Genomic DNA, 18,451 nt, shown 5'->3' with positions numbered 1-18,451 from the left:
CAATGTAACCCAGATTCGCAGCAAATTTTATGCTTTAATTAGATTACACTTGGATACGAGTAAATCATGTTCAACACAAAGATGGCGCTGTAATTGTGTAGGTATCAATCAGATAGGAATGCTGTTCGTAAAAAATAGTCGATTAATTAAGCTTCTTGTAGATATATAAATTGTCCTTGTCCCTACTGCTCTCTCCGAGTGCATTCCAAGATAGAAAGTAAACTTGAACATGACTCGGCGCGAGATAAGTCGATTTGGCTGCCATTCAAACGTAACTCATACGTTGTAAAACCTCACTTCTCGGACTGATAATGAAAAACTCGACAAGAAAAAAAATTCGACGAATTGTAAAAATTTCACTCTTGACTTTGACTATGAGTGTAGTTCTGAACAAGAGACATTTATGACTTTATATCAAAGTCCTTAGAAGTCCACGACTTGGTATTAGTATTAGTGCGTGTGTTTGTGTTTGTGTTAGTCACACTCGTATAATGTTCGTTTTGTCGGTTTCGTCGGTTTGTTCTTCTTCACCCGGCGGAGGTGAACAAACCCGGCGTGCGCGCGCGCGGCGCAACAAGTGTGTAGGTTCGCTTTGCGAAGGCAAAAAGGTTTGTTTGCGTTTGTATTTCGTCTCTGTGGGGCCGCCAGCGCGCCGATAAGCGCACTTAGAGCGTCGTCCCTTTTGTCTTGGCTTTTGTTCGGCTGGGAAAACGGCCGTATATGGTATCGCTATGTGCGCATCGCATGCGCACGTACTCCAGCGACGTGCGCCGTGTAAATGCTATACAACACATGTCGGAAACAAAAATGTGACTTAAGTCACTTTTATTACTCTCATCGACAATATTTCGGTACTGGTACTGATATTTTGAATCATTAATCATTAGTTATAGTTAATTTAAAGTTAGGAATTTCTCAGCCGTGCAAAATGTCATCCGCCATTATCACGGTCTAATGATGAAGCCGTAACAACACATTACGGTCACTTGCATATTGTTAATGCGACTTCGGTGGTCATGCATTGCCGATTCCGCCATCGACTTAACTTGCCTCATTACTATACCGTGTCCTTTTAAAAATAAACACTATTACCGCACACAGCGTAACAGAAATGGTTCTAGCGGGTATTCTGAAACACCCAGTAGGTAAAAATGTTTAAGGCACGGAACATTGAGCCTGGAAAACTTCATAATCTCGACTTGCTTCTTGTTTCTTGTATCTTGTTTCTATTTCCTCTCGTTTGGCGCTTGGTCAATGTCTTCCTCGTTTGTATCGTATCGTCTTCCAGGATTTCTGCGGTACGACATGGTCGTTGGACTGTATTGAGACAATGCCAATGACTGTACTTTCAGGCGTCCAAGTATGGTTGGGCGGATATTCGCTGTAATAAAAGTAATAATAATTGCTGTAGTTGATGTAAAATTTGAAAAAAAGTTTAGTAGTTCTCATTGGTCGCGAAAAAATAATTTTAATTATCTACGGTACGTCTAGTGAAACTCTTATTCCTTTGAAGTATATATTTTCAAGGGGTTTATTGAAGTAATTAATTTTATCACGAGATGGCACTACATATGCCGAATTTCAATTAAATTTTGCTGAAAATAAAAATTTCCTTGAATTGCAAGCTATTATGTCAGTAAATTTAACAAATTATCTGTTCTTGTGGTAAACTTAACCTCAATAGACTCAATGTTAACATTTTATTAGGTTTTTTGTTTGTTTAAATTCATTTAATGTATTTGAAGGGCATGAAAAGAAAACCTTCCCAACCTCATCATTGTGAACAGCGCACGAATCTTGATAAATCGCAATATGAGTATGCACGTACGTCCCATTACATTGTTTATTGTTTGTTGTTGGCGTTGTTGTGCGGCATCGCTCGACGAATAAAATTGTAAACGGACCGCAAGCCATCGCCGCGTGCGCTTTATGCGTCGCGGTCCTGTGTCTTCGATTTTATTACCGTGCGGCCGAAGCGTTCAACAATCGACTTGCTAACAATTATAATTATTTTTACAACTTCTGAGAGACATAGGCGCGTTTAGCATAGAAATAAAAGCGCAAAACAACTAAAACTAGATTCCTACTCAGTGATTAGCATTGATTTTATTGTTTTTCGTTCATTGTTCTCCACACTTTGACTTTGAAGTGAAATAAAACATAAAAATTTTACTTTTTAAAATGGTTTTGTGTATTGTAGTACATAGATAGGTATTGTAGTGAATCGAGATAAAAGACCAGGAAGAAAACAGAAATTCCAAACGCACTAAAGTGAAGAAAACCAAAGCGAAACTAAACGTAAAAGCTAAGCGCAAAATAATCGACTTTGAAGACGTCAACGTGCGACCAACGACCACAAAAGACCTGTCCTCTTGAGACTTTATTCCTCGGTTTTATTTTATTTTACATCACTTTATATTTCTTCCTGTTCTTATTATTGTTGTTGTGTTTCTCACATGAATCCTCTTCTATGATCATTATTTGATACGAATACTTGCCACTTACACTTAAGTGCGTGCATTAGATAAATGCGACCGCGATGAATTGCATCCCAGTTCTTGCGATTAATTCGTTCCCTTTTCCCATAAATTCGAAACCATTGAAAATGAGATTTCCCATCGTGCAGTGCAGTGCATGCATGAGTAGGAGTGCTGAAACTGAAACGCAATTTTAAGTAACACTTAAGACGCTCGAAATGAGTGACTACGAGCGTAAATAGCTCGGTGTAATTGAATCGTAAAGTACGCACAGCGCTGGAAAGAAGAAAGGGCGGCGCAGAGATTCGAAAGGTACTGCACACAGCTACAGGATGATGCATGATGCACTTTTGATGTTTTCGTACTTTTATACTGCAAATTCTCAAACTCGACTTAAGTCACTTTATTATTATTACGTGCAGAAATAAGTAGAGCAGCATTCGTGATCGAAATAAATTGGTTTCAGTTACATCTACAAAGTGCACAAAATAAAAACCATTCATTAATTTTTTTTTAAATTTTAATAAATAAAAATAAAAATTATTAAACATAATTTTTTAAGTAAAAATTTTATACTAAATAATTTAATTTTTGTTTACAGGTGATTGCACATTGAAACACCCTGTATAATATAAGGTAAGTTCAGTCTGAAGTTATCGTGCGCCGACACGAACCGCGAATATTGTTAAATCGCAAACGCGATTTCATGTTGCGCGTTGCGCGCGTCTCGCGCAATCGTTTTAATCGATTTTATTAAATCATCTCACGATGCGCGGTGTTGATGATTGAGATGATCAATCGCGCTTTACGCGCTGCATCGCTGCATCGATCTACGTTTATTGCGCTTACGTTTACGTTTTTGTTCGCTTTTCGGAGCGTGTTTTGTAAGATGTAAGCGATCTTTCATTACAAGTTTCCTATTATCTCATATATCATTTTCAATGGATGATAATAAAATAAACAAAAACACTGCGGATGTAATAATGCAATCTGATGACGTTGTAGTTGCAATAGTAGTTAAAAGTTTTCATTTTATGACAAAAATGAAAATAAATGAGTAAAATGTTGCTTATTCTTTGATTTATTTATTTATTACACATTTTTAAATTATTTTTATTGCATTTTCAAGTTTCTACTTACATTTCTCATAAATTTTCACTTTTTCTTGAGTTTATTTTATGTTTATTTCATGTTTCAAGGAAATATTATTTTTATTTGTGTTTTGAGGTTAGAATAGTAAATTATTCACTAGTGTATTATAGTAAATATGATATACTATTAGTAATATAAATTATAAATGTTTTTATAAGTGTTTTCATGTTTCGCAATTTGTTTGAAAATAAAAACGCGAATTTGTGCCGTGTGCACTTTTTGCTCATTTGTAACAATTTGTTGAACAAACGCACGACATTTATTGATGCGTCCAGGTGTTAATTTAATGTCCTGCCGCCATTAATGATCACTCACATTTTCTTTACCGATTGCAACACGCCGCACCGTAGTTACTCAATTTACAAGCAATTAGTGGACACTTTTTGTGCTTAGTGTTGGTTTCTTTCATAAAATTCAAATAAAACATGATTGCTACACTGTGTCAGCAATTAAACGTTTTCACCACTCATTGCACCGCGGAGCATAATTTATTTTATAAAAATATTACAAATATAAACAAATTCAACCAACAAAAACAGAAAAAATGACTAAAACGCAAAATATCACGTGAAAGCTTCATTATCATTAGTGATTTTAATAGGGTTATAATTAAAATCCGTATTTATATAAAATATTTATTGCCTTACTCATCAAGATATATTCGCATGAAATAATAAACTTTTCATTAAGGTTTTTTCCCGGTAATAAAATTTATATCAGCCGCACTAATTTTAATCCGCCTGTTAAATTTGCATTCGTTTTTTGTTTGTTTGCGGTCGATTAAGAAACGCATTTTAAAATCCTTGAAACTTTCGAAACCATTAATGCAACCAAAACCAAAGAAAAAACCGCTATAAAAGTATGACTTGTATTTTTTGATTGCGTATCAACACTGCTGATTTTATGCTTTAATTAATTTATGCGACTCAAAGCAAAAAAATAAAAAATAATTGCAACATAGACTTTTTGTTGTGCACGTGAATGTAACTTGAGTGTAACCAAAGTTGCAGCTTTGTTGTGTAACGCGGAACACAATTTAAGATCGTCTCTGATCTGAGACTTTATTAGCGCAGGAGATAAATTGTGCAAGTCGTATTCAGTTCGATCATAGATTATGAGGATAACGAATGCGGTGAGTTACTGCGCATTGCATAACCTCGAAATTCGTGTGCGTCTGTAATGAGCAATGAGCAACGACCAAGAGATGTTTGGTTAACAATGCATGGAGATTTTTGGTGCGCGCTTGTAAGTTGTAAGTTTTCGGAGCGTAGGAGCAAAGAAAGGTGAAGCGAAGCCATCGAACGCAATGCAAAGCGTCGCAATCAGATGAATAAGCGATCATTAATCTTGCGCGGCAAACGCACGTGTAATGCGATTTTTGCGTCGCGGCGTTTGAAGAGGCTTACACAATACCACAATACGCGATCGTGTCGCGTAATAAATCTTACTTTGTGCGTGAATTCACTCAGAAAAGTGTGAATTTATTAGATGATTGCTAAGAAGCAATAGTATTGCAATATTTAATATATGCAACCAATTATACATCAAAATGTGTCGAGGTAACCTTAAACTCTCGTGTTTTAACCTCAATTTTATTGTTTTTGTGCAATGTGATATAAAATCGTGTTTAACGAGCACAAAAACAAAACTAGCGACGGTCAACACGCGAGTATTGCATCATGGCGTCCGTTCGTTCGCCTCTATACCGGTGATGTACTCGCCGCCATTGACGTCCGATGCGTCCGATGAAGAAGAGCAGCGCCGACCTCCAATGGCCAAGAGGTCAAATATTTTCCGCGTTCGCTCGCGTGCGACTCGCGACTCGCTAACGAATTCCTCCGGGACAGACGTTGTGCTTTAATCGCATTGTTCTCGTCAACTTGCGCAAAACTGAAGAAAACAAACAGGAGGAAAAAGTAATAAAACCTCGCCCGACACACGGCATCGTGCGTTATTTATGACGGTTGGAAATTAGCAACAATGTGATAAATTTTCTTTCATTAACAATATGGAATTACGAAACAATTGTGTATTCTTTAAAACTACATTTTGTCACGTTTCATCTAAGCACAGTTTTCACACATAACATGAAACAAGTTAAAAATGACAAATTAATACGAATTTTCACGATTTTTTCGCTGTAAATTACGTAACTGTACAAGAAAAAACCGTGTTACAAATTACATCTTTCCTGTGTGCAGTAAACATGACGTTTTTGGTGTTTTTGCTGATTCAGCGTATTTATTTAACAGTAAATCACCGAAAATTAAAGACTTTTGTAGCTTTCATCGATGCGCTACTTTGTGTCATTTTGAAATCCGTTATGCGATGTTTGGACGCAAATAAATACAAAACGTAACAAACGTAACAAATCAAAAGCCCACCATTAGCATCCGAGGAACGTGCGTTAGCAATTAACAAAATAGAGCGACTACTGTTATTTAAATCTACGAATTAGGCGCTACTAATTTTTTAGCGCCAACTGACAGCCGTGCAAGATTTAAATAATCCTTTCTTCTCAGTTCAACCAGAAGCCAGTGGTTTATTTCGTTTCTAGAGCGACTGGTTGTTGTCTTGTTGTCATTTTGAGGTGAGTTATTAACGCAGCTAGATTAGACAAACAAATGACTCGTGATTTGTCATTTGTTTAAACATTCGACGCTATTGTTGACCCGGATTTGTCATTTTAGCGTATTTCACAACTCATTGGCATTCAATTTGTCTGGCGGTGGTATAACGAACCCAAATTAATGCACATTTAGACTTTTACACGGTGCGACGCGGAAAATATTACAAACTATGCGCATAGTCTCGACGTGAAGAGCATTCAATTGACAAAGGAGCGCTCTATGAGAGCATTTGTGCTAAATACTCGGACAACTTTTGCAATTTCTCTCATAACTGATGATTAAAGTCACGCCAAACTATGGCACGACATGAATATCAAAATCTATTCTATATTTTCACAGTTTTTAATCCAGCACATCTTTTTTTCTAAGAAATCAAAAGTTAATTAAACAATATTAATGGTTAAAGAGATTAATGTGTTTAGTGTGACGTGTGTACGCATTTGTGGTGTTGATTAAATATAAAAATATAAACCACTTTCGAATTGTTCTCAATTCAAACTGGTAATATTGATCTCAGAAATTGAATTAAACTGCCAGTAAGAAATTTGAATGAGTTGTGAGTGGCTATGAAAAAATTGATTGGTTTTAAGCGATTTGTAGAAATAGGACAATAATTATTCATCTAATTCGAAAATGATGTGCATTAGGAACAAAAAATGGAAACAAGTTAGTTTCGGTTTGTTATATCTAATTATAAAATCGTTAGAAGTTGAAGTTTTGGTGAAAGATTGTTGGTACTTGTAGAAAAAGTAAGCTTCATCAATGGTTAATTACATTATATTATTTTATGTGTTATGCATTATAATTAAAATTAGTTTTAACACCAGTATGAAACACATGGAGAAAAACGTGTTTATATTTTTAAAATTCGATTTTAATTACAAGTTAATTGCTGTTTTTGTTGTTTTATGGTTATAGATAGGCTTAAATAATGTATCATTGCTATGAATGTCATTTTGGTCATTTGGATACCCTTATTATTTATTTATTTCATGTTATTTATATTTATATATAGTAATCACCTGCATTGTACTCTGTATCAGATGTTATGGTGAAGGCGCCCTTAGTTTTTAATTAATTACTTGAAAAGTATTCAACATTTTGCAATAATTTCTTCAGAAATTTATTTATTGTTAAATTCCTGATCTATTTAATCCAAAAAATTATTTAGAAAAAGTTTTGGTAAAATGTTACAAAGGAATTTACATTAATTTTTAATTTTTTACTCAAAAACAAAATTTTGATTGTTTATAACTCTTTGTTTGATAAATCAATCAACAAAGGTCACTCTTTGTTAAATGCACAATTTAATTGTTAATATATTCCTGAAAAAAACATAATTTTAGTGTAAATAGTTCTTGAGTAGTCAATAAAAAACGAAAAAATAACAATAGTCATTTTTATCGTGTCATACAACGCGTGTGTACTTGTAAAATTGGAATTCCGGGTTTTGCGTGTGCCACATCTAATTACAATAATCGTATTGATAGCGCGACTGACAACCTAGAAGTTGGCAATGCCAAAGGCTAACGGTAAATGCGCTCATTGTTCGCCATTTTTGCATTCGATTACAAAATGAAGAACAAACGAAAGCACATATTAAGCGCGACGAACGCTTCCAAGCATTACAAAGAATCAACTAGGCTGGCTTCATTAACTAGCCAGGACAACAGTAGCCAACTGGCGCAAATGAATACAAAGTGTCAACATTACGTTTTGGGGTCAATTCATTCTAAACTAAATCTAAAATCTAAAACTAAAACTCAAAGCGTCTCTATTTAAATTATAATTAATTTGTTTCAGCCAAGAAAAAATAAAGCCAAGAAAAAGAAAACTAAAAAATACAAGTTAATTATAATAGAAAATGTCAAGACCTAAATAGTTTACATCGATTAAGTCCATTATTTACAAATATTTGCGGTTTTTACAAAATTCCATGCAAAGCAACTATGCAAAAATTAAAAGTCTGATGCGTGATGAGAGAGTTGCTTCCTTTGATCGGAAGTTCATCATTTAATTATAATAAAACTACGAGCATTTAGTTAGCTTTTAATAATTTGTAGTCCGACCAATTAATTAGAGGATATAACAAGACATGCAGAGATTTATTTTTGAGGTTATTGTTTCGATAATTATCGGGTTTTATGTCTAATAATCGGCCCGACGGTGATTTATTATTCGATGGGAATCGTGATTAATGTATTATTTGTTTATCTAACCAGAAACAAGCAAATAACACGTGTATTAGTTCCAATTTCGTGATTTTATCGTGAACTAAATAAAATAGTTTAAAATTCCATGATAGATGGCGCGCGTAATCACCCAACATGATCTACAACTATTATTACAGCTGCCGGAGCTCAATAACGAAATAGTTGTGCCTAAATTAATCCGAACGTGAGCTTATCTTTTGTTTCGAGTAACCTAAATCAACATTTCATTAATTTGACGTAGGTAGACGTCAAGGAAGTGTTTGATTCGTGCGCATATCGCTTACAACACGTAACCTTCTAATTCTAACCTCACATTTACAAACGATGATGATTTAGGTTACCAAGTCAGGAATATATGTGTTCTTGTTTCGATTCGTATTCGTGCTGCGCGATTACGCACGGCTGCGAACGGCTGCCGCATAATCATCGAGTAAAGTAGTGAGGAATCATCGAAACAGATTATGGACCACCGGATTCACGACAAACGCGCAGCGGACTAATGCACTGTTCGGTGATTAGATTAATGGCGACGGAATCAAAGAATTAAGGCATTATACATGCCTTTGATACGTATTACTTGAAATCTAGTTGGATACGTATATCAGTACAGTTGTAGCAGTTGTAGAGAGTAACTAATGGACTATTGGCATAGGAAAATGTTTAAATTTTGATTTCCTGGTGTAGATTTGTTCTCATTTATTTGGCGTGTAATTAAATTGTGGAAAATTATTGCAGGCAACTCAAATTACATCTTAAAAAGAGTAGTGTATATTATCTAACCTACAAACGACTTTGTTTCTTGCCTTTTTCTTTTCATCTCCATCAGGTTTCAATCATTAGCTTATCTAGGTAGCTCATACTTTCTAATTTTTTGTTTTTTATTTGCGTTTTGTGTGCTAATGCACTTGATGCAATGGAATATTATCCGTTATTGTGCATTTTTCGAGTGTCTCTGTAAGAAACACTCAAAAATTTTTTTTTAATATCTTCCAAAATATTTAAGGCACAGCTTTGAAAAAAAATTTACAGCGAAGAAAATTAATTTTAAGTTTTAAAAATGCAAAACCAAAGAAATTTTTAAATTTAAATTATATTTCTCTTGACAGTGAAAATGTAAACTTACTATGAGTGTGATGATGTTTAACGAGTCGCTTGTATCTACATCCCGGAAATTCATTTGTTTGTACGATGTGCCATCATTGTCAACGGTCATTATCGACGCGACATAGGACAATGTCCTTTGTTTTGTATGCTATATTAGTGATATTAGTGATTTGTTACTTGATGTTCACATTGGACAATCACTATCTGCATATTCACTGCATATTTCTTGTTTCCGGATGTTCGTAAAGCAGTAATGTTCATGACACATTATTTTTAACCAGAAGAAACACATTTCTATTATTTTATGGCCTTGAATCAAAATGATGGAAAGGTAATCATGCATTTTCCAATAAACCAACCTACTTTCTTAGCTCGGAAATGTTTTAAAAAGGTTATCAACAATTACTATGCCTAATTTTGGAAAGTATTTCTCAAATATCTCACATTAGGCATCATTAAATCTTAATTAATTTATCATGAACTTAGAATGTGTTTAGCAATTTTCAACACTTTTCTTTGGTTTCCAGTTTTCTTCATTCGAAATTTAATTCAAACGTTTCACTCATGCACAATTTACACACCGATTAGGAGTTTAAATAATTAACGCTTTATATGTACTCGTATACGAATCTAACTTGACTTTTCCACGTTTACCAAAAATGGAAATTTCTATTTTCTATTTTCTTGAAATTTTCATAAAATTTTCGGATTTTTGTTTAAAGTAAACTTGAAATGTTACATACTCGTATACTAGACACCTACTTGTCTATTGAAATGCATGTTTGCACAACTTGTGCACGACTTACACAACCACCAACGACCAACGCCCATTTTGATTATATTAAAACTTTTCGCAACGTGTTGTAAGTCTGAAACCCTGAAAGCACTGCTTTTGTTTCAAAACAATGTCTTTATGTTGCGTGATGTCACGCACACAATGTTTAACCATCTTTTCGAATATCATTATCTCTCAGTCGCTATTGATATCGATTCACATATAAGAATATTACATTTTGGTTGCGCATTGTCTTCGCCTTCATCTCGCTAGTTTTTATTGCGCACGCGCACGTGTTTCAGTCTATTGTGCGCGCGAGCCTTCGCAGTAACTTTCAGTACTTTTGTGCATACATTTTAAGCGGGCTTTAATGTCGTCGCCTGATGCCAACGCTAACGACATTATTTGCCCATTGGCTTTGTGCAAACTCTGCAAACAGAAACGCTGTGTTCGCTGTGCTATTGACTTTTTGAGCTAGATTCTCTTGCAGCGAGTGTATGACTTTTTATGTAAACTGCATTGGTGTTTTCGCCAGAAACACCGGTAATAAAAACCGCCTTAGTTAGGTGTCAATGTATGTGCAGCGCTAGAGTGCTGAAAACGTCCGAATATAGAATATTCATCTGTTTGGTTTAGGCCACAGCGTGTTTCTTGTCTTTCTTGTTTTCTGTGGTGCGCTGTTTAATAGAGTGCATTAAAACGTATCGCGATAGTCTTATACTATTGATAGAGCAGAAAGAAAAAGAACTGTTAATGCATACTAGAGTGTAACAAGGTCGCCAGAACGTCACGTATCTATGACACTGACAATGAATTAATAGACAACAAACGACACAAGAATACACACATTTTATTACTTTGGAAGGGACTTAAGTCCGAAGGAAACTTGAACAAAGTATTTAAACTTACATTCTTCGGAAATAAATCTACACATTTTAGGAACAAAGAAATTAGAGCTGTAGTTCCGGAAATACTTATGTATTTAAGGTGTATCTACTTCCGAACAGTTGTAAATTGTAAAATAATTATATGTTATTGATTACTAATTATATATTACGTAAACTAAACGCAAGGATATAATTATTAGTAAACAAACCAAGGATATTTTACATCAAACACAATGAAATAGCATAAAATAGTATGCTTATGACTTAACAATAATCTAATTAATGAATGTATTTTTGTTTCAGGTGAGAGTCAGCAAAAAATATTCATGATTGAAGTGCAACAAACATGTAAGAGACAAACAAATTAGTTTTACCTTCATTGTCAGACCATATTTAGAAAAAATGGAACAAAAAATGTTTTAAAACATGATCTATATTTGTGATTATATCTGTATACTATGTATTTATATATAAAAAAACATCTTGCGTTAGTTACATCATTTATATCTCAAGAACGGTTTGACAGATTCTGATAATCTATGATTTATTGGATTTATCTTCTCTTCAGTTAGGAGAATAACTACTAAAATATCAAAAATTGTTTTTTAAAAGGTGTTAAATACGGGTTGAAAGTTGGTATATAAATTTAATCATAATTACAGCTAAATAATTGTCTCAGAGATGGCGCTATTCATTTTTTGATTAAACTGTAACAAATTTACCGTAATAAACTTTCAAGTTTAATAATAATTCGTCTATAACAAAAAAAACTAAAATTGCAAATGTAAATAATGATTACCAAAGTACTTGAACGCAATGTTACAACTTACACCGCAATCGTGCATTATTTATTCGATTCACCTCGAGCTATTTAACCAACATTTCCACAAAGCAGCCGACGCTCTGACGCCGCATCAACAAACCCACCAAAGAGAAGTAACCTAAGCAAGCAACATAATTTAACATAATATTAATATTAGAACATAGACTCTGAGATAATCCAGACGTAGACATGGTTGACTCTGTCATAACTTAACAACTCGAGTATACTTCACTCTTCTAATTCAAGTTAAAGTCGTGAGACGCGTGAGATACGCAAATTACACCAATTTAAGTAGCAGAAAATCAGCGAATAATCTTTTCGAACAAAAACGCGCGCGAGAAATAACCGTTGAATTTCTAATTACTTTCGGTAAAAGATTATTTCAGCTAACTGTAATGACTTTTCAATGTCTACGCGCAAGAAGTACACTCGTAATAACTCAGCGCAGAAATTAAAGACTAAATAAAAACATTAAGTAGAAATTGTTTCTTCTTAAGCATGAGTATTACTGAAGAAATATATTTAGTAACGGCAATGGTAATCAATTGACCATACTAATTGCTCAAGTTCATTAGAATATTAATTGTGTGGTGCGGTTATGTCGAAATGAGAAAATTGAGCAAAATATCCAGCGACCCTGAGTCGTAATAGCAGCCTAAGGATATTTTCCCATTCACAAATTCACAAACGGTTTTATAATCGTTTAATTATAGTTTTTGACCAGTTAAAAAATATATTAGTGCATAAATTTACTGTTTACAGATTAGGAAGTAATTAGAATTATTTACAAGAATTATTTCCTGTATAAATTTTACTAGGGTTGTAAAATTATAATAAAAAATGATTTTTTAGTTGTTAGGATTGAGTTAGTGTTTGATTGGTAATTATAACAGATAACACTCGACATAAACAGGTTAATTACACATAAAATTATCATAAAATCATAAAACGAAAACGAATCATTCTCTCTCTTTGACTCGAGGTGGTCGCTGCGGTCGCGGCAGTTGCATTAAAATGCAAACTGCATTCTCACGCATCGCATGATTGCATTTCACTGCGCTTTCCGACACCGCGACACTGCGCATGCGAACATCGCTTTGAATTCGCGCCGATAGAAAAACGCGCACGTTTTACCCACTAACTTACAGTCGCGCGCATGAGCCTTGAGAGAAATTGTGGGAACTCACATAATGGCTAATAATACGAGTTTAACTCACAACAGATGATACCCGCACGAATATCATTCGACAGGCAATTCTTAGTAGAACTGGTTCGGTGCAATTTTCAGAAAGAAATCGAAATCTAAAAAACGAACTTTCTTTATTTTTATATTTAAATTTAGTAAATTTATAGCCCTGACATATTTGTAAACATAATCATAATTATTTATTCAAAACATAAAACAAACACGTTGAATATTACTAAATACTTGAACTGTGACCGCATTGAACCACATCAAGAGTTTGAAAAGAAATTTAATTTATAGTCTTACGTAATTATTGCAAAAGCGGGCGTTGAGAGAGAATTGTCTGTTCTTAGCGTGTGTCCTTTTTTTTGCGGTTCATGGCGCCTGAAAGCCACACGTTCCGATTTTATGGTCATTCTGCGGTCACAAAGGTGACCGACGTTACCAACATTATGTTACCGAATGTTACCAAATCTCTACTTATGACCACATAAACGCAATTTCTTTCTGCGTTTGTAAACTCTCACATTACATTATTGCACATCCATTGTCAAGTGACATCAAGCAACTGTTGTTCACTTCTTTTTACATATTTTTATCTGCAATCAATTTGGCATGATTGTTGCCTCACGTTTTGGGTCAACATACACACATCGATGACCTTTGGGGGTCAGCACTTGAGTGCAAAATTCGGTCGTGGACGATTGTTTACTTTCTCTAAACGGCTCTTTATTATTATACGCACTTTTAAGTCACGGTGTCAAGACGATACGTGTTGAAGCTGATGCGCATGCGCACTCAGCGTGAATATGTGATAATTATGTAAATGAATTTCGACGTGTTGAAAAATGCTTTCGTTTTTTATTGTTTACACTCAGTTTTCTACTGGATAGAATTTAAAACAGTTATAAAGGATATTCAATTATTTAATCTATGTTTGTCATTCTTGGACTGATCACTGATTTGTCGCTAATTAGCAGTAAGTAAAGCTGAGAGCTATGTTGACTTTTGCACAATTAAAATCGGATTTTCTGCATGCGCGCATAAATTACCACGCCAATAACGGCAAATCGGACTTAAATTTCATTTAGCGCATTCATGCCAAACGCACATAACAAATGCATCCTCTCGCTGTAATCCTGAATAATGACGTGATTAATTACGTCCACTCGCTTTGTGCTTGGCGCATTCTTCGCGATATTGCTCGATAATGCAATACGCGCATTATGACAATGTGACAAGGAAATTGCAGATTCTGCAATGACACACATTCAAATCCTACTTATTCTTAAACCAACAATGACCACATGCGGGTATAAGTATTCAGAATATTTCATTTAGTAATAAAAATATCGCTTTTTTTATTTGTGTGTTTGATTAAGAAGTTGATAGAGTTTTCCTCACACATATCTTCAACTTCTACTTCAGGAGTGCTCGACGTCTTCGTGCGTCAGATTTCGCATGCTAATAGGAACGATAAATAATCGCGCGCACGACTTTTATGACATTTTAATAATAAAATGCTCTGGCGCGTAACCAAACATACGCGACTTGTGTTTATCAAAGCGTTGTGGTAAAGAGTATATTCATATGCTTCAAATGTTCGTAGAGGTGGTATTTATGGTAATTGAAAGTTTTGTCAACACTTCGTATATTTACATCGTCACTTTTGACTGTTTTTATATCATTTCATTTCGTTTGAAATAATTCAGAGAGAAGTGTGCAGTAAAAAGCATTTTTCTTCTGTTTGCAGATACCTATGAAGATAACTTTAAGATTTATATTTATTTTTTGCTTATTAGTTGGATGTTTTGAGAAGTTTTGCATATTAAGTGTGTATAATGTCATTGTAGACACATTTTGAGTTCAAAATTAATTTTTACGTTTATCTGTGATCGAAATTTGTTTATTTGAAATTTTTTCGTAAAGTACAAAGCAGTTGAAATTGATTTTGTAAAAATTGACTGTATGCAACTAAATTAACATATAATTTATTCTAATATTGGGCTATCAATTTAATTTTGTTATAAATAGATACAGAATTTACCAATAGAAATATTTCTGCAGAAAATATGGAGATAGGTTGATTGGTATTTGAGAAAATAATTAAAAACTTTAACTACGTCATTATTATTTCTGCTGCAGAACAAAATGTTTTTTTTTTCTTGTTTCCGAGAACTTGCAATTTGTATAAATAAAGATTTCTGCGTCAATTGAGAATTTTCGATGTAAAAGTGTCGTCTGGCCGACTCCCAGCTCGTATATTACAAAATTTTATGGCAAATCGGTAATTCGCGTCCGGCGCATTTGATTGCCCATTAATTTCGCTCGCTGACGCGGTGCTGCAAGTGCGACGCTAACAAATAAGTAACACTCCCATTACAAAGCGCACTTTCGCGCACGCCGAGCCAAGCGCACCACAACGAAACAACACTAACAAAATACACCAACAACAGCAAAAAAAAACCGCGACGTCTACAAGCTGTAAATTTCAACCGCGGTGCGAATCGGCCGCGTGTCTGGCCGGAACGTGCGTAAAAATTAAGCGAGACATTAATTAGCCGCGCGGGAATACACGACCGGCGAAAAGATGTAAAACAAACGTTTAATCAGCGATGCGCATTGCGATGCGCGACGTGCAATTACAACGCGAAAATTTTCTGTCTGGCAAAACGTTTTATGCCATCCAATGGGAATGCCGTCTGCGGAGCTTTTGACATCGATTTTCCGAAGAGATATGCACGAAATTATGCTTCGACTGCCTTACAAATTTGTGCGAAATTGCAATAAGCCGATAAGTATTGCAAGCGTTTGCGCGGTTGGTTTATCTGAAATTTGTCTTGGATATTTGTAATTGTAAATTATGTCGCGGCGAATGCGAAATATAAAATGTTTCAAAGTTTTTCGATGCGGAGATAACCATCGCCGACTTTTAAAATGCGCATTGCCGCAAAATTTATGTCATTTGGGTTGCATAAACACACCAAGATACTAACCTCACTCAGTATCTATGTATCTTAATATAGTTTTTTATATTTTTCCACCGTTTACGTACAGAAAATTGTTGTTTTGTCTAAATTTACATACTTACCTACTTGTGAGCTTGCCGCTGGCATATCAAATGATTCGCAATCTCGAGTACTACTTGTGTGCACTTGCAGCCAAGTAGAGAAATTGCATACCAGCGAAAAACATCTTAACTTTCACGAACACGGCTACTACAACTCCTTAACAGCAAATATTTAGAATCACATTAAGGAGATATAGGTATACCTAAATAAACTAGAGAAAAATATGTTTTAAGAAGCTATCAAATATTTTATTAGAAAACCGGTAGTAAAATAATTTTCTCTTCTTTATTTTGAAAAAGTTGTTTTTTTGCGATTTTCCCGTGTAAATTTCACAATACCGTTTGTTTGGTTAACAACAATAATGGAACTAGTTTTAGGCATTCACTTTCCGTGTGTGTTGAACATGTGCGCACAGTAATAAAGCCATAAAATGAAATATTATTAAGTGTACAGATGCAGACCGGAGGCTCGGTGAGTTTAATTGGCAAATTGATTAATTTCTCGGTTGTAAAATTGTATTTAACGTTGAAGAAAGTTGTGATACTGTGTTTAATTGTTGATATATACCTGATATTGATTTATTGAATAGATTTTCCGGTGATTGAAGCAATAAACTAACAAAAACAATGCGTGAAACATTTTTATCAGCTATTATAAAATATGAAAGGCGCAAAATTTAAAAAAAATGTGTTTTAAAACACACTTTCAAAAATTTCGAAATTTTATGTTTTGCCAATATGTCAAATTTGCATGTACACATAAAAATATTAATTAACCTGACACGTTTTTGCAGCATCTTTAAAAACATTTCTAACATTTAAAAATTTGTCTTTGCCATGTTATCAAATGAAAGTATGTAAAAATATTTCGCTACTTTTTGAAATCACGAATACGTTCACATTCCACACGTTTGATCATTTGAAAATGAGATGGTCGAACCTTTTTCTTTTCGCGGTATTACTGCCTGTGTTGCGTTTTTGCCTTTTTGCCTCCTTATTCACGTCGCATTCCGTCGAGATGTTGAGAGTTTCGCGTGCGAAGGCGAAGACGCGATTTTCGTGCACATTCACTTTTGACACTAAATGCCACATTGTACCAGATGCATGTCATTACTTTGAAATATAAAATTTTGCATCAAATCAACTAGCAAATTTATATAACTCGAAAAATTTAAATACACACAGTGTGTAATTAATAATAAATGCAATGTAATCATCATCTCGGCTTACAGGTTGCTGTTTGCGTGATGCAAATGTTAGAATAATTATCAGACGTTAAGACGTGATAAAGTTGAGTATGTAAATATTGTCTATTCGTATTACGGAGATTCGTGGAGAGCACGAGAACTCATTTAATGATATAATATGTAATGCTTTCGGTTTTCGCTGCGTGTGCGAAATGTCAATGGGACATAAAAATTATAAAAAGTAAACAAAACTAAATGTGACCTATAATAATAGGTATATTAAGTATCAAGTGGCTAAATGGGAGTTTATGGAACGAGATTGATTGAGAGCGAGCGTAACGAGTGGTCAATCAATCGAGTGTTTAACAACGTTTAGCCACGTGATGCTTACGCTATTTTCTACTTCTACTCTATTTTTACTTTGAGGTTTTTGCATTTTTGTATTTTATCCACTCCGTGACTAAAGCTTGTGACTAAAATACTTTAAACACGGCTTTGGCGGTCCGTGTTTAAAGTATCACTTTGTGTGATAAAAAACGCGTTTTAAAGGAGGAAGTAGAAAAAATAAAATAAAATAAAACAATAGATTTAGTAAAACTCCATTTATTCTTATCTATTTCCACTTTAACAACTTACAACACTTTGCAATTAGTTATAATTTTAATTACCTACCACGCATTTTTACGGAAGTAGAACACATGATATGTAGAACACATATCGGAAGAGCTACTGCGCCCATTTTTGCATTTTTCCTTTTATTGCACTTTACACTGATTACACTCATGATAACAATTTCCTAGATCATTAAATACATTCTATATGCGCCTATCTACTTGATACCTGGTTCAACAAAAAGCTAAAACTAAATTTTGTTGTATTTTATTCAATCTTGACGTAAAGTGCAACCATTACTATTACTGCGATTACTACAACTTTAACGGTCCGCC

The 18,451-nt window shown here is 34.4% G+C and overlaps 1 protein-coding gene and 1 long non-coding RNA gene across 3 annotated transcripts in view; one reads left to right on the top strand and one right to left on the bottom strand.

Annotated features, from left to right (window-relative positions):
* The window catches only part of RhoGEF64C (Rho guanine nucleotide exchange factor at 64C), a 68,312-nt gene that overhangs the window by 11,813 nt on the left and 38,048 nt on the right, over nucleotides 1-18,451 (top strand). For both annotated transcript variants that reach the window (XM_065304146.1, XM_065304145.1), the window contains exon 2: nucleotides 3,079-3,113. The gene's annotated coding sequence lies outside the window, so the exon portion shown is untranslated. The remainder of the gene's footprint in view (nucleotides 1-3,078; nucleotides 3,114-18,451) is intronic.
* Nucleotides 2,373-17,382, bottom strand: LOC135793273 (uncharacterized). Its single transcript, XR_010548594.1, has 2 exons — nucleotides 17,258-17,382; nucleotides 2,373-2,657 (listed from the first exon to the last, which is right to left on the bottom strand). It is a non-coding gene; the product is annotated as an uncharacterized lncRNA (long non-coding RNA).

This window comes from Atheta coriaria, unplaced genomic scaffold (genome assembly GCF_025399875.1).
Source record: "Atheta coriaria isolate IRGN ID8LTWV9N9 unplaced genomic scaffold, Caltech_Dcor_3.1 hic_scaffold_6_pilon, whole genome shotgun sequence".
Taxonomy (NCBI): domain Eukaryota; kingdom Metazoa; phylum Arthropoda; class Insecta; order Coleoptera; family Staphylinidae; genus Dalotia; species Dalotia coriaria.
This window is presented reverse-complemented; position numbering and strand designations above follow the sequence as displayed.